This window comes from Rattus norvegicus, chromosome 10 (genome assembly GCF_036323735.1).
Source record: "Rattus norvegicus strain BN/NHsdMcwi chromosome 10, GRCr8, whole genome shotgun sequence".
Lineage (NCBI taxonomy): Eukaryota > Metazoa > Chordata > Mammalia > Rodentia > Muridae > Rattus > Rattus norvegicus.
The window spans coordinates 76,571,651-76,594,798 of record NC_086028.1 but is presented as its reverse complement, the minus strand read 5'-3'; the positions used below and the strand labels follow the sequence as shown (position 1 = coordinate 76,594,798).

The 23,148-nt window shown below is 37.3% G+C and overlaps 1 long non-coding RNA gene across 1 annotated transcript; it reads left to right on the top strand.

Moving 5' to 3' along the window:
* The first annotated feature begins 4,477 nt into the window (after window positions 1-4,477).
* On the top strand, window positions 4,478-22,916 carry LOC102548673 (uncharacterized). Its single transcript, XR_357817.5, has 2 exons — window positions 4,478-4,759; window positions 22,340-22,916. It is a non-coding gene; the product is annotated as an uncharacterized LOC102548673 (long non-coding RNA).
* The last annotated feature ends 232 nt before the right edge of the window (window positions 22,917-23,148 follow it).

Sequence of the window (23,148 nt, the reverse complement as noted above, 5' to 3'; positions counted from 1 at the left end):
TCATCTGCTTTTGTGGTTTGGGGATTTTTGTTTGTTTGGTTTTTGTTGTTTTTATTTTTTGTGTCCAAATATCAAAAAAAGAGAGATACTCTTCAAGATCAAAGCGTAAGGTCGGTGCATGATTACATGAAATGCCTCTCAATGAGATCGCCACAATGAGTTCATTTGCATTTGCAGACAGTACAATGAAGAACCATTGCAATGAATATCAAACTCTCTTCAGTGATGAGAGAACGTGTAAGATGAGGTATAGAAAAATGTATGAAGATATAAAGGCTGATAAGAGAATTTATAAGGAGCTAGATCTGGTTCAAATGAAGGAAGGAGGCTCTGAACAAAAGTGTAGTTGGTGACGCTTAGCATAGCAGAAAGTAATGTAATACCATTATCTGTAATGTTTGCTTTCTGACTTTTGAGAATTTCATACTATTTTGAATGCTCAAACCACAGGATTACAATTTAATTTTACTTCAGGATTAAGTGCTCACATTGTTGCTTACAATTCAGTTGACAAAATTAAAAGAAAAGAAAAAGCCCAGGAAATCTCGGTCCCTTACCTTTCCTTGCAAACTTCTCAAGGTTCATTGTTTAGTGTGACCACCATGGTGCATAACGTAAATCGAAATGTTTTACAAAGGGCAGAAATTATCTCTCAGTTGTTCTAGTTTAAAAAAAAGGAAAATAGATTTTTTCCCCCTGTACTGACAGCTTTTCTCATAACTAGAGAAGTTTTCAGGAAAGCATCTGATGACAGTTGTCTTCTTGTGTCTCTTGTTCACCCTTGGGTCTCTTCAAGTTACCATGCTTTTCATCAATGTCATTTTTCCACTCCTCATTGACACCCGGTTAACATCTACTTTACCAAGTGCCTGAAACGGGAGATAAGAGAGAAAAAGGCCTCAGGATGCCACAGCATCCTCCTGGATTCACAAAACTGAGATCCGGGCAATTAGTCTTCCACTGAATCTTTAGACCTTAAAGTCTATTTGCTCTGGATGAAAATTATTAAACATTTATAACAAAACATCCTGTCTGATCAGATCAAACTCGAAGCTTCTGAAGTGTAAGGTTTGCATTTAAAACCTCTTTAATAGCAAGAGGTTCTAAAGTCATAAAGGTCCTTCATAGAGAAAATAGTTTTAAAATCTAAACAAGCATTTCTATGAGGAAATATTTACAGAAAGAGTGCTATTGTGCTGGACTATTAAGAGGGAAAAACTGAATCTACATAGATAAAGTATAGATATTTAGGAAAAGAATAAATACAATTCCCAGGTAATAAATAGTTGGTCAATAAATTAAAATAGTGCTTTATAGCTAACTCTCCAGAAAAATAAGGATAAATCTGCACATATCTGGAATCACCATAAGAAAAAAACCCTCTGGGATTAAATACTTGTGCATTAAATATGCTGACAAGGCAGTGGAATCTCATGTTACATTGAGTTTATTGTCTATCTTGGAAATTAGGTATCATTTGATTTGGTTATTTTACTGTTATCTTGCATTATTTGAATAGAGGACCAGCGTTAATTTCTATAATATAATTTTAAGACTTACTGACTTAAAAGTATCTAGTCATTTAATAGTTTCTGACTGAATAACTTATGTCTGAGGACTTTCCCTATAATTGTGACTTGTGTTGGCTTAAAGGAAATTCTACTTTTGGAAGGATTTTTTTTTCTTTGCGTGAGTGAGAAAAGTCTTAGATGAGTGCATTCCTTGGGTTACACACATGGACATATAACTACCTTATTTCTATATCTCTGAGTATTCTTGGAGGATGCACCATTGAGGAAGATTGAGGAGAATAAATAGGTGGCAGAATTGACAATGGTTCTACAAGAACTGATATGCTGCTCAAATATATACACTAGAAGTTACTAACCATTATTGTCTTAAATGAGAGCCATACACTACTCTCTGCAGACAGAAGTCTTTTCTTCAAGGCTCTAACTATGGAATTCTCCCTTTCTTCCCCTTAAGTGTGAACACCCCCTCCACAGTTATCAGCTAAGCATAGCAAAGACAGCTCTCCACGGTCACTCACAGATATTGATTTTCCTCAATGTGAATAAAGGCACGGACAAGCGTAGTCTACACCTCATAAAACATATAAAATGAACACATGTCAAAGAACGCATTATATTCAGTAATTACGAAAACTATACTTAAAGTAGTTTAAATGGCAGGTGAAGGGTAATATTCCTTTAAAAGAGGATACTTGAACACATTTGTCAGGCAACGTACAAAACCAGTCAAAACCTCGAGGGTAACCAACCATAACTTTTGTGTTCTATAGTTCTACTGGAAAAGCTATTATTTATGTCTACACTAGATGTGAGTCCATAAGTTAAGGTCTGCCCTTTCTAAACTAAAAGTAATCTCGTTGAGAAAAAGTCAGTCAAAAGGGCAAACCTGGATCTGCATTCAAAGATCATCCTGCAAGCTTCCGTGTCAATTCTAAGTTCTCGTAATAGTTTGACAGTGCCTTAAACACAGCTGACATTTGCTAGATATGTGTGGAATTAGACAAATGGATACCAGGCAGAACTGAGGTGTTTGTGGCATGCTATGGGTTACCACTGGTTAAAAACTTTTCTGACTAAAGGCCATATGAGCAACATCAAAGAGGCTTCACTAGACAAATGGCAAGATCAAGGGGGTCAACAGATGTGTAACTGCTTTACTGAGCAAAGCTGAGAAAATAGTCGTGAGTAAAACACAAATATGACTGCCCTTATGATAGCTTAAAAACTTGGGAGAGGCATGAAGTTATTATATGATCTAGTTCAGTGTCCTAAGGAAGACACTGCTATCTATGGAACCCTTTAATGAGCTTCTCTTTAAAGTCATGTATTGTAAAAGATAATTGCTCAAAAGTTCACACTGGCACATGGGTCATCTAAAAAACAAATGTACTTTGATTTGTTTCCTGTTCCACAATATGTCTTTTACCATTTCGTATGAATTTATAAAGAAAAGGCAAGCGTTGGATTTCCAAGAAAAGTTCCCACTTAAAACTCAATAAAGCTGCATGATCACTTACAGACTGTTTAACATATTCCAAATGCAATTAAGAATACCATGAACTAGTATCCCAATATAAATAACTTTTTGTCAAATTCTATAAAATTTAGCTATAATTTCTTTATACTTTATAGGTAAGTGTGAAATTTGTGTTTATAGTTATAGGTGTCATTTCTGTGAAATGTCTAAGTTAAACATTTTGTGAATATAAGTCATTTAAAATATTTAAATTCTTCTGAGGTTATTCCAGAAAGTATCTTTTAAATTCATTCTCCCAGGATTAACCTGTAAGAACATTCAGTTCCTTGAAACTTACCAAGCTGATGATATCGCTAACTAGAAAGTTGAAAGAAATAGTAAAGTGTGTTTTCCATTTTCAAGTGTTTGATAATTAGGGAAAGGAATGAGGCAAATAATTATTGATTACAATACAACTTGCTGTGTAATAATGGACTCATTTCCCTCCTGAATTGCCCTTCTAGATTCTTCTACCTTACTTTTGCTTTTCTGTTCTGATCAACCAGTGTCCTGTCCATCTGACAGATGAAGAGCAAGGTAAGCTTTCTCTTCTCGCTCTCTTCCCTCTCCACCCCACCTCTCCTCCTCCCCCTCCCTCCTTCCCTCCCCCCCCCCGCCCCTCTCTCATTCTATTTCTATTGCTGTCAAAAGACACCATGGCCAAGGCAACTCTTATTTTCAAAAGGTATTTAATTGAAGGTTATCTTAGAATTTTAGAAGGTTAGTCTGTGATCATTTTGGCATGAGCCAGAGAGGCAAGGCACTGAAATAGTAGGTGAAAGCATTACATCCTGATCAGCAAGCAATAAGAAGGAGAGAGAGAGAGAGAGAGAGAGAGAGAGAGAGAGAGAGAGAGAGAGAGAGAGAGGAGAAGAAGAAGGAGGAGGAGGAGAGGAGAGGAGAGGAGAGGAGAGGAGAGGAGGGAAGGGAAGGGAAGGGAAGGGAAGGGAAGGGAAGGGAAGGGAAGGGAAGGGAAGGGAAGGGAAGAAGAGAAGGGAAGAGAAGAGAAGAGAAGAGAAGAGAAGAGAAGAGAAGAGAAGAGAAGAGAAGAGAAGAGAAGAGAAGAGAAGAGAAGAGATTGGGCCTAGTGTGCTCTTTTAAAATGTCAAAGTCCACGCCTAGTAACACACCTCTTCCAACAAGGTCATCCTTTCCATACTTTGTCCAAAAAGCCTCCTAATCTTGTCCAAGTAGTTCTACCAAGAGAGGACCAAGCATTCAAACATGAGTCTTGGTTGCCATTGTCATTCAAATCTTCTTCTTCTTCTTCTTCTTCTTCTTCTTCTTCTTCTTCTTCTTCTTCTTCTTCTTCTTCTTCTTCTTCTTCTCTCTCTCTCTCTCTCCCTCCCTCTCTCTCTCTCTCTTCCTCTACCTCTCTCTCTTTGTGTGTGTGTGTGTGTGTGTGTGTGTGTGCTCATGCATAAACATGTGCAGTCACATGCATGTGTGAATGTATTAGAACCTTCATGTCATTGTGAGGTCAGAGATTAACCTCAGGTGTTGTTCCTCGGGAGCCATTCACCATGTTCTTTTGTGACAGAGCCATCTCTGACTGACCTGGAGTTCGTTGATAGGTGTGTGCTGGCTGAACAGTGAATCACAGGGATCTCTCCATTTCCACATTCTCAGCTCTGAGATTGCAAAATTACTGCAACATTCGTAGCTCTTTAAATAACTGCTGAGGATCAATGTGTGCCCTCATGCTTGTGAGGTAAGTGTTTCACCTATCAAAGCCATATCCCTAGCCTCTCCAGGCAATTTTTCTCCATTACCCTTCCTCCTGGTTGCTATGTTAGAGGTATCCCTCTAAGTGAGAAATCTAGATGTGTACCTTATAGACTCAGTCCTGACCTGTTAGTATAATTCATTGTTAGTTATTGCTTCCTGTCTGAAGACACGTCCGCAGTACTAAACATTAGTCACTTTATTGTGGAAGTTATTACTTTATGTACCTGGACAGCCTTTAGGTAATGACTGACATAAAGAGATGGAAACTTTTACCATTTTTTCCCTATGGAATCAGCTGAATGGTAGAGCTTAGGACTGCAGAGTTCCCCATGGGCTTACACTGAAATACCACCCCTTTGAGATCACACCTGAGCTCAGCTTTGTGCTTCCTTATCTGATCCTTAGTTTCACTTTGCTTGTCAATGAGTTTGCTTTTGAAAAGGGAACCTCCCAGACTCTACTGTAATTGCTGATGTCATTGAAAGTTTAGGTCAGGCTCTGGCAGTAAGCACGTAAATGCTTCATATGTCATTTCTAAGAGTTTGTATGTGTATGAATAATAGTATATTCATTCATTTTCAGTTAATTGTTCATCACATAACGAGTATTGAATATTAATTTTAGAGAACTGAAATAAACATTTATATCCTCTAAGTCTGTGACTTCCTTTTCCCTCTTCAAACACTAGAGTACAGTGCCTCTCCTAAGTACTCACTTTGAATATCTTTAGAAGATCATTCTTAATTAGTTTTTCAAAGCCCTGCACCATCCCAGTCATCTATGTTTAGAAGAGTTAATTCAGAAATCTGAAGAAAAAGATTTGGTTAAATAAGGTTGAGTGAGTATTTTAAGTGAGATTTCCTACTTCTTACCACATTGTCTTACATGCTAATTTTAATAACTGTTAACCATTGGAGGAAGTAAGTATGCACGAATGCACTAAGTTGTGTTGGTAGAAAACAATTTCATGCTAAATGTTTACGACATAGCATAATATTTTAGGTGTATGATAAAATATATGCCATGCACTAAGAAAATACAAAACAATAAAACGATGTGGTTACTTGAGCTTCATAATATTAAAACTACACTTATCATTGCCATATGTTCCCTTTAGGCAATTAGGTGAGATTTTAAGTGAATTAACTTGGAGAGTACTTGATAAATCAAAGGGAATAATTTTGCCTGTCATATTGATTAAGTTATGATTACCCTAGGATAGTTTTAATTTCTCCCTCTGCCTAAAAGAATATTGATCTCCAAACACTAAAGGCTTTTTTACATTGCATATTTAATGTAGAGATTTCCCCTATTCCAATATATGTTAGTCTATCTTCCTTAATCTGAAGTGTAGCAGGGTCTTGTAGATGAATTGGAGCAATAAAGCAGAAATTTAGTTTAAAATGATGTGATTGCTGGAGTTGAATAATAGTTGGGTTATTGATTAATTTCCCACACTTGTATAAATCACAGTCATTTCTTTTCCCCCAAAGAATTATAAATTGGAAACCTCCAAGTTAATGTTAAAATAATGACAACAAAGTATAATACAACGAGCCATATTTCATCACTTCTGTAACATTTCAAAGCCTGGGAGGAGCTGCATTGTAAGACGCAACACACCTGCACCTCCTCCTTTGCGTTTAACTCCCCCCCCCCATATTCCAAGTCATTAGCAAATTAACATTTTTTGGTTTTTTTGACTTAATTACATTTTTTGCCTTTTTAAGCTAAAAAAAATCATGGATTAAATTCTAGGAAATATCTGCATTCAGGGTGTTTTACCAATGCCGGTTTTGACAGTCAGACCTTCCTTTCCAGCAGAATAACTAACACAATTTGTGTTTCTCCTACTTATATTGAAGTCACATGGGTGGAGGACATAGAAACTCGAGCAAAGAATCCAGGCATTATCCTCACGGGGCTAAAATATCAAATCAACCTGCCTAATTATGGGATCTGACTTAAGCCTCCCAGTCTTTCTCTTGATTCCACTGCCCTTCCTTGCCAAGTTCTTTATTCTGATAGTTTTCTGGTCTTGTGACTAGTGCATATATTGACTTTATTGTATTCCAAAACTCTTCATCTCTTCACCTGGATTTGTTCCACGACCCGCTCACTGAATCTCGTCTGTCTATATTTACGCACTACCTTCGGTTCTCATTCGGCCTTATCCGTGGAAGTGGGTTCTGCGCATGCTTCTAAACTTACGTCTACACTCATGTCTCTTCCTCAATGCTAGATTCACTTACCCACTGTCTACTTGACATTGCTACTTGAATACCTAACGGTGGTCTGATATTTAGTATAGCAGGCTTCTACTCAGAAGAGATCCTTAATCTTGCTCTATTCTCCAAGTACCATTCCATTCTCAAAGTCGGATGAATCAAGCCTACCTTTTATTTTTCTTCCATTTTTTCCTCAAGATACAAATTCCAGAGTCATTTGAGGTCTTGTGCTGTTCAAATTTTCATCTAACACGTCAGGTACTTGTTCACATTTTAACCTCAAAATATATGAAAGACTAACAGCTTGTTTATTTTTGTTGCCAACAAGAATCATAATTGGAAAGATGTATAATATGAAACAGGATGTTTGAGTAATATCATATTATCACTACTTACATATATAATGTCATGTATATTGTGAACATATATAATTATATATTGTATAATTATATTATATTGCTTATATTCATATTTTAATATAGTTATATACATAATATATATTTATATAAATAAACCACAAATAAATGCATAGTTATTTTACAGAAAATACTATAGCAATCACTTTAAAACACTCAACACTAATCATGTAACATCTCACAAAGGGTGCATGCTGACAGAGTGCACGTTGGTGCTAAAATTGCAGTGCTGGAATTTACTCCCAAGGAAACCTGATCAAGCCCAAGTTGAAACACACTCCATAGACTACTAACACTTCAGATGTGTTATAAACCACAAAGACTAGCGAAAACCAAGACTGAAAGGCATGAGAGCCAGAATCAGCATGGATCCTGTATGCGTACCGTGAGGGTTGTTAGAACTCTTCCAATGCTGTTCTCTTTCACCAAGTGTCTTTTGCATTGCTGTTTCTCCAATGAAAGGGGCAGTTGGTTCACGACCCCTGTCACTCTCAGAGAAATTTTATTGCAAACTAGTGAAAATAAAAGACCTGTTTTGCTTCCATGCATGAAAATCAGTAGGATGATGAAATTTGGGGAATGTTCTTGATAACAAATGTCTTGAGAAAACCACGATGGAGGCAGACATAATAATTGTATCCCTTACATGAGAGAAGTTATCTGATTCACTCAAGATATCCTCACAGAAGGAAGGTGGTGTGTGTCATATGGAATCTCCATTGCTCTGACCATTGTGGGATGACACTGAGAGGTCTTCAAGCAGAAAAGTGTTGTTTTCAGGAAATGCCAAATTTACACAAATCATCGCATAGTTCATTTAAACTAAACAAGTTCTCACAATTAAGTGACTAACTCTCTTCGATTAGTGGTTGCATAAATTAACCCTTAGGAATGGCTTATTTTGCTGCTCTTTTAGATATAATTTTCTTTTTAACAATTCTACTCAAGGCACACAGTTCATTGCACAGGTTAACAAACAGAGAGGCTCTTCTGTGGACAGGACACCTGAGATTACAAATTATTCATCATGAAACTTTCCACAGCCTGCATTATCTCATTTGAATCACGATATGCCACGGCTTTGTTCTGGAAGATCAAATCTTCGGATATATACCAAAGGAGCAATGCATTTTTAAAAAAAGAAAATAGCTTGAAAGTTATATCTAGAGCTGAGAATAATACCACACAGGCCCAGGGACCCCGGATTTAAATTAAGGATATTGCTTTTATTGTACAATGAACTATATTTTTCTGCTCAAGCTGAGACATTCAGCAGCTAACAATGTTACCGTTAAGCACACATTAAAAACGAATCTTGGATATTTCTTTGCAAGGAAATAGCATAATAGCAAAACATGGCCATCATATCGAGTTTTCTAATGGCATCACAGAGAAATGAACAAAGCACAAAAATCAGTGTGGATAAAACCTTTAGATAAACCATAGAGCTAGCCAGTATGAAAGGAGTTTATTATAGAGACATCTTTGTAACAATAAGCATTTGCCTTTGGAAGACTAAACCAGAAGTTGTGTTTTTGGTTTTTGTTTTTTCAGAGGATGGGCATCTGGCCATAGAAACTGTACTATACAGTGGAATGTTCCTCAAAATTCAATATAAGATGTTAGTTATTCAAAATAATAAATGTCGGGAAGATTACACTCACTAGCCTTTGACTAGATCATACATTTGTTAGAAAAATGCAAGTATTTAAATATCTTTTCTTTTTTTGTTATTTTCAGTGTGTTGCATTGCTAAATATAAGGCACGGTATTTTTATGTGGTATATGCATGTTAGCCTTCATGTAAGCATGCTTTTGTATGCCAGAGGAAGATATCAAGGGTCTTATTCCATCACGGTTACTTCGTTGTCCTGAGACAAGGTCCCTCTCACTGGACTGGAAGCTCACATTTCCATGGCTCCCAGGTTCTGTGTGTTTGCTCTGCTCTGCTATAGGGTTATAGGGACACGAAGCCCCTGCTGACTGGTAACGCGTGCTGGGGCTTTAAAGCCAGGTCCCCATGCCCGCTCAGCAAGTGCTCTTACCCACTGGACTATGTCCCTAGCCTCAAATACATTCTTCTTTTTCAAAATTGTGTTTTTAGTTCATTCTTGAGGTTAGTATGTCTCTCTTCATTAGAAGATCAACATTTACCATTTTCTTGTCTTTACAAAAGACTGAGGTCACACTTTTCTTCTTTCCTCTGAACCTGTGACTTGTAAAATGCTCAACCTGGTTGTAAGTTACCTGAATAAATAACCACTTTCACCTTTCGGAGACTTTTTTTTTTTTTTGGGAAACACAAGTCAATCTTGGTTATTCTCCCACCACGCATCTATTTCTAAGTTATCGAGAAAGACTTTGTCGACAGGTTCCACAAGCTTGCTACTGAAACCGAATGCTAACCTCAGTCTGAGGGGTACTTCACTAACCTCGGTCTGAGGGGTAATTCCCTGTCATGGAAGGAATGCACAGAGCTCCTGAGTCAGGAATGCAGTACAGATTCACCTCGCCATATCTGCGCTGAGCGTAATGATTCTGGTATGCTCATTTCAGCTCCACCATTGTCTCCCTGGTGAAATGGATAAGCTACCCCTTCAGCTGCCCTGGAAATTCAAAGATTATATATGAGGAACCCGGCCTATTGACTGCACTCAGTTAACTCTCTTTCTCTTTCAAGTCACATCTCTGAAAATACACAACAGGGAGCTAAATTCAATTCAAACACTTTTTTTTCCTTGTAAATTTCATAGGTATGATTTTGTTTCATACCTGGTCTATTTAAAGATTAGAATAGCTGGTTTGAACTGGCATGGGAAAAAGGAATATTTTCAAATTTGTAGCATCTAGGAAGAATAATTTGACTTGTTGATTGGTTAATTATTATGTCTTTGCTACACAGATGTCTCCCTGCTTATTCTTCCCTCTTCTCTGTCCTCCATCCCTTTCTCCTCCTTTTTCCTTCTCCACTTCTTTCTCTACTTTGTGACATAATTCAAGGTGTTTGCTACATACAGTTTCTCACCTATGGATTTGTTTGACACATCCTTGTGGTCTCTCAGTATTGAATATAAGTTTCTTTATTCTATGTTTCCTATAAAGTACATGCAGAAGGTTCATTGGCTTTATATAGTTTATTTTTTCTAACAAATATGCTATATGAGATATATGTTGTAACAATTGTTGACAAAGACTATGTGTATTTGATCCTTAAGTTATGAAGAAGAGGGTTTTAACTTCACCATTCATTCTCTCTCCCTTTATTCTCCCTTTTTTAACTAGAGCAGATTGGCCAAGAAAATTATCTCATCTGCTCATCTGTTTTATTTTTAGATGAGTATATGCATATATATATATATATTACTATTAGTATTCTAATATGTGGAGAATTCTAATGGCCATTGACTAGAAAAGTGACTTAAAACCTATGAGGTTAAAGATAAGAAAAACTGGTGGAGGGGCAGTTGGTTAAGTTGTATTTTACTTTGAATTTAAATATTGACCTATAGATATATATTTGGGATGATAGACATGAAGTACATATGAGGGGGGGGGACAAGAGAAGGCATCATGCAATAGAACAAAGAGATGGCTCAGAAGTTAAATGTGCTTGCTGCTCTTAACGTTTGGTTCCAAGAACCATGTCAGACATCTCACAAACACCTATTATTTCAGGTTGAGAGAATAACATAGCCTTCTCTTCTGGCCCTCAGAGTCAATGCACAGATATGTGTGTACACACACACACACACACACACACACACACACACACACACGATTAAAAACATAAAATAAATTTGTCTAATAGGTAGAAAAAGGTCAATAGTTTCACTTTGCCAATTTTTAAATAGTAAGTCAAATTGTTACCAACTAACCCCATCACCATTTTTCTTATCTTAGATCTCGTAAGTTTGATAGGTTTCATGTTTTATGTTCATTATGTATGTTTATGCTCATTTTCCTCATTAATGGCCACTAAAAGTCTCCCTAGACCTAATCCATCTGTTTATTATATTATTATATTATCATTATTGTTATTATTATTATTATCTATATATGTATTTTAAGTAAAGAACATAGCTATACTCTAGGCTTGCTTCAGATAATGATAAACTTCTGATACTCTTGTCTCTGCTTCCCATGCGCTGTGATCATACATGCCACCACGTATGATATGTGTGCCACCATGCCTCATTTATACAATGAGGGGGCACTGAATCCTGGACTTCACACATACAGGAAAAGCTTTCTACCAATTGAATTGCATTTCAGCTGTTTAACAAATCTTTTCATTACACTCACAACAGCCTATCATTTTCTGTGTATATTCTTGTCAATGCAAATTAATCTAAGTTCTTTTATATTTATTCTTCCTTACCTCCAAAGAACCTGGTTCCTTTTGATAGTATAGTATTCGGAGACCATGGTATGTTCATTAGGGTTATTGATTATTACCAAGTTGATAACTGTATCTAAATATTTACAATGGACTGAGTTAAGCTGATGTTTCCCCATCTGCACAAAATGTAGCCGAAATTCATACTCATGCTGATGTAGAACTAAACCTTTTTATCAATGTATATTTTCTTTTCTAAGGAAATTTTTAAAAAATCTTAATATCTCTGGGAATTGGAGAATCAAGGCATATTTTATGTTTGGAAACAACCATTTACAATGTCATAGCTTCTCACTGTCATTGAAGTGAAAGAGAACCGCATGGCTCTACATTCTCCTGTAACGGACAAAAATAGCAAATAATTATTACCAGGAATTTACCTTGTAACAATGTTTAAACACTATACTGATCTCATGCAAAGGTTGTTATTCCACTGTTTGCAAATAGAAAATTTGAAGCCAAGATGGGTGGAGTAATCACAGTTATTGGAATAGGTAATAATAAAAAGATCTTGATCACTGATTGTCTGAATTTGGAATCGCAAACTGAACCAATTATTAATGACTATGCTATGGTTCCTTCTTAATTCATAATATTCGCTTTCTGCTATAATTATGAACTGAGCTAAGCATATTGGACAATGCCCTAGTGGCAGTTAGAACCAGTAAATAACACATAAAGATTATAGCCTTATGAACTATAATTTTACGCATGCTGTGTAATTACATGTGCATGCGCAACCTGGGTAAGTCAATCAAAATTAGTTTTCAGGACCACATGAGTTATTTGATGGTCGTCTTCTGTAGCAATTCTAGAAATCTCCCTCATGATTTGAATGGCTCCACAGATGACACACTAATGTTCTCTGAGGCTATAGTTTTTAAGAATAGCATATCTGTTTAAAAAGCCCAATATTTTACATGTCTTATTAAAAGCATAGTTTGGATTCTGTTTTACCGGGAACTGTTCAATAACTAAAAAGGATCAGATTTCTTTTATTCTAATACTGTGAGGATTTTTGAAAAGTCGATGATATTGACTTCCAATTTGATTTTAAAGTGTTTAAAGTGGCAATAATAAATATTTGGTGTCCTAAAATTTAATGGTAGCCCTTTAAGCTGAGTGGTTGTTACTGGCTCCTATGTAGCAATAAATGAGTGGGCAAGAACCTTCTGGTGGCCACAGAGCTCTGATTTTCCCTCTTTACATCATCAAAAAAGGGGTTGTGGTCTCTTAAAAAGATTAGTGGGGACTCGATCCTAGATAACCTGGATTCCTGAACCAGCTGTGTTCTCCTTATAACATACAGTTCTGAAAATGGCCCAGAATGGATTGATGGAGTAAGTTCATTGTTGGTAGCATTTACACACATCGGTTAGAGCACACCCCATTAATTCAGATTAGCATATCACTGAGTGGTGACTTAACAGCTCAAAAAGTGACAGTCAATAAGGAAAGAACAGGAGACTGTCTCATCAGGAAGAGAGCTTTGACAAGAGAAGTAGAAAAAGGAAAGGTCATTATGGCTCACCGTCTCCACGGCATATTCACAAGCACTGGAAAAGCTGTCCCAGATACAGAGAGGTGAGACTTTTTATGTATTCTGCTAGTGTCTTCAGATAGACTTTTGAGTGGATCTTGAAGAAATGTATTTTTGGGGAATTAGAACAATCTCTATATGACATTATTTCACTTTCCTAAGAGATAATATCACTATGTAATACTAACGGCTCTAGTGTTGTCTAATAAATGTAAATACAGGGCAATCTTGCTAGAGATATGGTTATATTAATATATTAATATATATATATAGTCACAGGGTTTCTAACCAAAAAATATAGAATTAGAAGCAACAAAGGAAAGTAGTTTCCCCAAGTAAAAGCCCCCTGGAATCATATACACACAGATAAGATAGATAGATAGATAGATAGATAGATAGATAGATAGATAGATAGATAGATAGAACAATTTAAAGGAGTGTCCACATCATGTGTTCAAGAATATGAGAGAGTTATGGGGTAAGAAATATAGAACAGGTAGGCAGAAGGAGAAGAAAAGGGAGAAATTGTGTAATTCAAATTTAATTTTTAAAAAGCTAAATGGAAGTTAATCCACTGTACATGAAACTTTAAATGTCATCTTGAAATAGGAAAGTTCTGTATGTTTATTTATTTCCTTGTTGATTTTGAGACAGAGTCTCATTCTGCTAGCCTGGAACTCACTGTATCTCAAGGTTGTCCCCTCAAATTCACTACAGTTCTCCCACCTCAATCCCAGGAGTTGGGTTTTCGGGTGTGAGCTGGCTGGTCCTGCTTCATGATGGCCGCCATGCTTTTTGAATAGATGGCAAAAACGCCAGCAACTTTGGGGAGAAATTTGGGAACAGTGAGATGCTCTCACCTCTTCTCAGAGGAGGCTGTGTGATCATGTATAATCAGCCACAGTTTTGTATGGTTGCTTTCCGGCTTTTCTTGGTGATCCTTCTATCCAAACATACTTTCATCTATTCATAACTTATTCATTGGTAGTAGTTCTCTTCCAGCACTCAGTGGTCCAACACACAACTCTTATCTCCTTCGGTCATGTAAAAGTGCTCATTTTCATGCTCTGTATCCTCAGTACCTACCCTAGTTCCGTCCATGCTACAGTTTCCTATCTAGTTTCTTCAGAGACATAAGGTTTCCATCTTGTTATTCCTCCAGCTTGGTCTTTTATGGTATCTTTACTTTTCTGAACAAATTGGGTGAAGAGGTTATTTGTCACAGAAAGTAGAAGCAAAGGGCTGTGTCTGTGCTGGGTAATCATATAAGGAAAGCTAAGCTGATCTTGGCACTGAAGGATCTTAATAGCAAGCAACATGGAGAAGTTCTAGGCAAAAATTGAGGCAAAACCTTGACCTACAAAGGATCACCCTAACATTTTAAGGGTGCAAAAACATTATCTAAATCCAAGATGTATGGTGGAAATCAGAACATTGAGTCAAAATAATGTCAATGTATTTATTCATCCATTCTTTCATACCATCCGTCATGTATCAGAGATACTGTTCTAGGAATCTTAGAAATTCATTTCAGCCTTCTCCCCCACCTCAGTCCATTAAGAACATTCCATATTTAAAAAAGAACATTCCACATGCTGTTGGTTCTCTGAATTATATTGTGCTGCTTCCTTACTAAAATCCCACAATGCTTTCCTACCTAAACATAGACTGACTTCTGACAAAACAATTCAACATAAAGAATAGAAAGTAGCAAGTGATATAGATAGATATAGATAGATAATAGATCAATCAATCAATCAATAGATAGATGATAGATAGATAGATAGATAGATAGATAGATAGATAGATAGATAGATAGATAGATATAGAGATAGATAGTAGGTGACATAAGCAGATCCTCAGATCTGTGGCTTTTTGATCACAGTCACATTTGTGCTTGGGCACAAGCAATGCTCTGAAAGGCTCCTGGCAGGGTAAAGAGCTGTAACATTTTCTGTCAAAGCACTTTGCAAACACAATGCTGCTCAAACGAAAGACGCATGCAGAAGCAGCCACCTTTCCTTGGTTCTGATTACTTTCTTCTCTCCTCTTATTGACAGAATTATTGTTCAGTCTATAATAAAAACCTGTCACGCCGTGACAAGCTCTATAGGACAGTTCAGCAAACAATAACATACTAACGGTCATAGTGTGAGCTTCCTTTCTGCCTCTTACGTCGCACTCTGCTCTGAAGAGGATTACAGATACAGAACCACACTTCTTTCTGATTTTGCCTTTGTTTCTGCCTTATTTTTTTAATTTTTCAAATGCTAGGATAATGTTGTTTTCTTTTTTAAGAACCTTTCAACCTCTTCTCTCAAGTGTCAGACTGAATTTTCACTCTCAACTTCAGGTAATTAAGTTGTTCTCTTCCTCTTACTATTTGACAGAGTTAGCCTGGTCAACCTTTCCACTAAGTGGACCAAAGGGTCTAGGTTGATGACTGAAATGTCCAGGCAGGAAGCTTCATGCTGATGGGGAAAGTAGTCTCTTTCAAGATTAGCAGGCGGGGGTAACGAATCACCTCATGAAGTCATTTTGAGAATATAATCAATGCCAGTGACCAGAAGCAAAGTATCTTCTTTGTCTTCACATTGGGGATTTTCCCCCATTGGGAAGCACTAGCACTGGCTTGCTTCCTTGGTTGACGAAAGTCCATTCGGAACACTAGGCATCTGATGTCTGAAATACTTTGGCACTTTAATATCAGGTGAAAACTGACTAAAGTCTGAAGCTTTTGCATGTGAGTTACGGGAATCTCCAATCTTAAAGTTTAGCACTCTCTCCATCTTTAAAAATAATCTATGATTGATTTGATAGCTTTCTTCAGTATATCGTTAGTATGACCAAACTCTCTTAGAAATAAGAATGAAGTACATTTGAAAAAAGTCCAACTGTAATTCTTATACCTTGCATAAATTGTTGTGCATGATTCAGAAATATCTAAGAGTATTTCTTAGAATATAACCCATAAAACGTCTAGCAAATAAAAGCATATCTTAAAGCGTTTCCTTTTCACTTTCCTCATGGTTTTTACATTTGATTCTTTAATACTCCATCTCAACACATAGGTTAATTATTGGTTGAACTTTATTTTTAAAAATTATATTCAGCATCTGTGGATTTGCAGGAGGTTGGGGTAACAGGCACAAGTGCAGATATGTGGAGATAACATGAGAGGATATCTGATCCACAGGAGCTGGAGTTACAGTTAGTTATGAGTGCAAGAACTGAATTCAGGTCTTTATAACAGCAGCAACCGACCACTCTTAAACACTGAACAATCCCTTCAGCCACAAATAATCTACTTTTTCTTTTTTTTTCTTTTTGGATATTTTCTTTACTTACATTTCAAATGTTATCCCCTTTCCTGGTTTCCCCTCTGGAATCCCCCTATCCCTTCCCCTCTCCCCCTGCCTCTATGAGAGTGTTGCCCCAAGCCACCTACCCACTCCCTCCCATCTCCCTGTCCTGACATTTGCATTTCCCTCCACTGGGGCATTGAACCTTCGCAGGGCCAACTGATGCTCTCGATAAGGCCATCCTCTGCTACATAAGCAGCTGGAGCCATGGGTCCCTCCATGTATATAATTTGGTTAGTGGTTTAGTCTCTGGGAGCTCTTGGTGGGGGGGTTCTGGTTGGTTAATATTGTTCTTCCTATGGGCTTGAAAAGCCCTTCAGCTCCTTCAGTCCTTTCTCTAACTCCTCCATTAGGGACACCGTTTTCGGTCCAATGGTTGGTTGAGAGCATCTGACTCTGTATTTCTCAGGCTCTGACAGAACCTCTCGGGAGACAGCTATATCAGATCCCTGTCAGCATGCACTTCTTGGCATCCACAATAGTGACTGGGTTTGGTGACTCTATATGGGATGGATCCCCGGGTGGAGCAGTCTCTGGATGACCTTTGCTCATTCTCTGCCTCACACTTTGTCTCTGTATTTCCTCCTATGAGTATCTTGTTCCCCCTTCTAAGAAGGACTGAAGCATCCACTTTTTGGTCATCCTTCTTCTTGAGTTTCAGGTGCTCTGTGGATTGTATCTTGGGTATTCCAAGCTTCTGGGCTAATGTCCACTTATCAGTGAGTGCATGCCATGTGTGTTCTTTTGCGACTGGGTTACCTCACTCAGGATGATATTTTCTAGTTCCATCCATTTGCCTAAGAATTTCATGAAGTCATTGTTTTTAATAGCTGAGCAGTGCTCCATTGTGTAAATGTTCCACATTTCTGTATCCATTCCTCAGTTGAAGAATTATTTCCTGGGTTATTTCCTGCTTCTGGCTATTACAATTAAGGCTGCTATGAACATAGAGAAGCATAGATAAAATCAATCAGCTATATCAGATTCCAATCAGCATGCACTAAAAATAAGTTGTAATGGTGTTTAGGACACAAATATGCAAAGAAAAACTCATTATAGATGCTATTTCTAAGACAATTAATAGTTTAATGACGAAAAGAGCATATAACTGTCATAAGCAGAAGTACTTCTACTCTTTGCTATGGATTAGACAGCTAATCTGGAGCTGCCTATAGTCTTTGGAACTTTGATTGTAGATTTAAAAGATTACATTCAGTATTTTACTTTGTTGTCAACAAATAACCTAACAATCATTGTTTAAGAATGCTTGAGAACATTGTCCATACTGCAAAAGGAAATTTTCACTTAATGAAACTCTACTGAGGAAATTAATTCCTGATCATTCTCGTGAATAGTCCCTGATCTAAGAATTGTCATTAGTCTCGTAACATCATGTTCTTAACACCTTTTCCCCGATTTCACAGCCACTTATCAAAGCAAAAAGCTTATCCTGCTTCACCACTCTCAGTATCCTTCATAATTATCTTGTGATACTTAAAATTGTAGATAATTCACATATGAAATATGTCTACCTTTAATGTGTTCCATCCTTCCAATCCTGGGGCTCCTATGAAATCTAACGTCCAAATTAAAGTTCAAAGTAAGATCTCTCCAGCATCTATAAAGTATTTCCCCTTTCAAGATTTATGGCATCTTAGATGCCTAGATATTTTTAAACAGGGATGGAAAAAAGCAAACATTAGAAAGAGGAGGTTCAAGTTTAGACAGGCAAAAGGTGAGAATATCTAAGAATTCATCAGGCAGCTTTAAATGAGTCAAGACATTCCAGCCTTGACAAACTGTATTCCAAAATGATGACAACATTTAAAGGCATTATTTTATGGATACTGAAAATCTCAGAAAGAATATATAAGAACTGAGCAGTGACAATGAGGGTGGGAGAATTGAAAGAAAAATTAAAGGAGACAAAAAATGGTGCGAAGAGGGAAGCTGCACTTGCTATTTAAATAAATCCCTGCCTTTCACTGTTTCTCCCATAAGTGATCTTTGCCACCCAGTTCAATATTCCAGAGAATCATTCTTTCTCTCTTTGTATTAAATATTTGGAGCGTTCATTGTAAAGTGATGTACAAAGAAAAGGGATTTAAGACAGACCAAACAAATTCATCATTGAAGAAAGAAGCTTAGAGGAATATCCGATGAATGAAGAAAACATAGATTTCAACCTATACTGTTCAAACTTTTGGAAATCTACATTCTAAAAAGTATCTGAATTTCCATTCACTCTTTCTATAACTTACTAAAGCTACTCCATAATGTTTGATATGCATATGTGGATGAACTGCGACAAAGCTTCTAAAAGAACACAAGAAAAATTTGGTTTTTGCCATGTCATCTCAGGCAAATATCCAAACATAAAATGTACTTTAGATTAATAAACTGTATTTCTTCCAAATTGGACACACCCTCTTTAAAATGCAATGAAAATTGTTAAACAATACACGTGGTTGGAGAAAATATTTGAAATTACATAGCTGGTAACATTTGTAAGTGAAGATGTCTGGACAGAGGGATGTACGTGGGACACACAGTGTCATATGTCAGATTCCACAAACAAAGGTTTTCTATGCTTTGTTTGGTTTTGTTTATTTTTTTTGCTAGTCTGTTTGCTTTATTTTGCGGGGAAAGTTGCAAGGGCAAAGGGTAGATACAAGGGGATGGAGGAATGAGCAAGACTGGAGTGCATGATGGGAAACTCACAAAGAATCAATAAAAATTTCAAAGGAAAACCTTTGAAGCTCTGATAATTTTTAAATATAAAGGAAACTCTTTAAAACTCAATAATCAATGCACCCAAATCCAAAGAGGAAAAGACACAAGATGTGAGTATTAGTTTACCAAAGAGGATATTATCTTAACACATAAAAAATATGAAGTTACCCAGTAATATTAATCAAGACAGTAATGAAATACCGTCAATTACATTGATTGATCAATTAAATTGAATACAATAAAAACAATCGAGCATGAGCTGGCAAAGTCAGTTGATGCTCTGCATGCTGCTGAAGGGTCTCTGACACGGTATAGCCAAATGTAAAATGTTTGACACATTCTTTAAAAACCATGCATAAAAACACCAACAAACCTAGCTTTTCTGCTCATAAGTTATATACTCCCAATTATCAAATTGATGAGATTTGAGTCAGGTCTGGTAGAGATTATCAAGAATAGGTTAACTAAGGTAGTGAGATCCATTCTAGATGTGCACACTACCATTGCAAGGGCTAAAATTCCAAGCTAAGGAAAAGAGAAAGGAAGCTGGGAACAGGCATTCATCTCCCTTTCTTCTCTGACTGTGTACACACTGACACCACCCATGCCACATTCTTGCTGTCTTGACCTCCCCACCAATATCTTCCTCACCCTAGGGCTTTGAGGCAAAATAAGCTCTTCCTTCCTAAAGATGTCTCTGTAAGGTATTTTGTTAAAGGAACAAACTGAGCAACTGATGCAATGATTATGAAACTTGAAAGAGAATGTTCACAGACACATACATACATGTACAAATATATACACACATACACACAACCATACATAGACACATGTACATACATGCACACACATGCACATATGTGCACACATACATATGTCATATGCATATATGTACACATATGCACATTCACATATACACAACATGCACACACATGCACACACATGTACACATATATACATGTACATATATACACATGTACACGTACACACATGTATTCATATGTGCACAGACATATCCATACACATATACACACACATATACACACAGCAATCTATCTAGAGCTGTTTATAGCAGTTATATTTGTAATGTCCAAAGAGCAAAATGATTCATGAACCTGTCAAGAGTTAATGTGTAAGAGAATAATCATCTATTCATAAGATCATATTCAGACATTTTAAAAAGGTCAAAACCTTATGCACCCAGGGGTGTAAATGGTTTTCTTATTTTATGCTCATGTGTATGATGTTTTTCCTGTAGGCTTCTGTGCACTATGTGTGTACCTGGTGCCTGCAAAAACCGGAAGATGATGGATACCCGGGAACTAGAGATACGGATGGTTGTAATGTGCCATGTGAATGCCAGAAATTGAACCCTGGCTCTCTGAAAGAGCAGTCAGTTTCCTTAACCCCTAAGCCATCTCTCCAGTTCCCCATATGAATGATCTGAAAACGATTGTGGCACATAGGAAAAGCCAAGTAAATAATGCTTTCTATGTGGTTCTGTTAATTAAGAAATAAAGTGAAAGTTAATCTATAGTTAAAGAAAGGAGATTAAGGGCTGCTTGCTTGTGAGAGGGTACAGGGAGAAGTGGCCATGGGAAAATGCAAAGCTTCCTAAGAAAACCATTGAGTGTGAGTTCCATATTGATTGTGCTGAGTAGCAATAGGTCCTTAGGTGTGTGCATACGTCACCATTTGTTAAGTTGTGCATGTTATTCTATGCCAATCAAACTTAACAAAACTCTTTTCAAAATGAATGTTTTAAATGCTCTGACTGTGGAAATAAGAACTAATATATCTATGGGGTGGGGAGGGATCTTTTACTCTCTAAGCCTTGTCTAAACTTTTCAATGTGACCCATGCAATGCTGTTTCTTTTCAAAATACCATTATTGTTCAAACTACAACACACACACACACAAAAAGCTAATGCCAGTTCTGTCACCATCTATGTATCCCTCTTTCTGTCAGTCATCTTTCCTTCATCACTCAGAATCCTTCCAGTTCTAAGAAACTTGTTCTGAATGTGCCTCCTCCCTGTTGCCATAGCTCTCACTTCTTTTAGTTCATCAACTTCTAAATGTCATCGTACTGGGGAATGACTTTCTGATTGTCTCAAGAGATAACTGCCTCCATCTTTGGTCATTGTCTTTACATAATGTGCTGGGTGTTCTGTGTTAACTTGACACCAGCTGAACTCATTTGAGAGGAGAGAATCTTGATTAAGAAAATGCTTAAAGCTGGTAATGGGAGAGGCTTGCAGATCTCCATGAGTTTGCAGCTACCCTGGTCTACAGAGTTTCAGGGTAACGCAGAGAAATCATGTCTCACAAAAACAAAACCAAAAACAAATCACAACAACAACAACAAAATACAAAACAAACCAAAAAGCTTGGGCTGTAAGCAAGCCTGTAAGACATTTTCTTAATTAGGGTTTGAGGAGAAAGGGTTGAGCCCATTGTGGGTGCTGCTGTCTCTGGGCTGGTGGTCCCAAGTTCTATTAGAAAAGGCTGAACAAGCCATGATGATCCAGTAAGCAGCACCCTCCATGGCCTCTGCACCAGCTCTGCCTCATGCCCTGTTCTTATCTTGGTTTCAATCAATGATGGACTGCACTGTAAAAACATAAACCAAATAAATCCTTTCCCCGTCAACTTCCTTTTTTGTTTATGGTGTTTCATTACAGCAATGGTAACCCTAACTAAGACAAATAGGGTTTTTTCTATGACATATTTTAGAACTGTTACAACTTCATAGTTTCATGACTATCTTTGAGTGTAATGTTGTTGAAAGAATAGTGTACCCAATAAAAGTTTGTTATAGTAAATGTAAAGAATGATTCATTGAGAAGTATGGTCTTTTATTTCTTCTTCTTTTTTCTTCCAATAGACAATAGGAGTTTCCATTCTCTTAAGGTCCTATTCTAAAATGGATCAATAGACACGGACTGAAAGACCAGACCAAAGCAAGGCCAAGACTCAGCAAGAAAATGCCAATTTCTTCAGCATTGTGCCTCAGCGTCTGTGCTTCTTTTTGGCCTTACCTGTGCTACAACATCCTTGGGCAGCCCTGCCTCTCCAGATATGCTGTTTGAAAAATGCATAGACCCCACCACACACACTTGGGACAGCTCCACATTGTGTTTTGAGCTTTCCTTGGCAGACTTCCCATGGTCATGGCATACGCAGTGTCATGGAGGCGTCATCAAAACTTAACCTTTTACCTTCACAGATTTATTCAATGAACTCCCAGGGCCTCCATGCAAGAAACACAGCACTGCCATTTAGTACCTGGCATCAGTGACTTTCTGGACCTTTGATGGAAGCCCATATAACTTTGTAGCCCTTGCATTTTGCATGCCTGCAAAGCCAATCACTGTCGTCGGTTCTGCTCTGGCCCCTTTCACCACAACTGTAAAATCCTCTGCTACCTTGATGGTATGCCAGTGAAAACGGATACCTGCATAGCCGTTTGGGTTTTTTGTTCTTTGTTTGTTTGTTTGTTTGTTTGTTTGTTTGTTTTTAAGCAAGGAACACTTTCTACAGCATTCTGAATTCAGGCTCTCTAATTTTGAATGGCTTTCTCTTTTTTTTTTTTTCCTTTTTCTGTAAATTAGCCCATTTATTGCAGACCAGGCAAGTCTCAGAAGGTAGGCTTCTACTGGTCCTTCAGTTCCTTCAATCTTCTGATGGCAGACT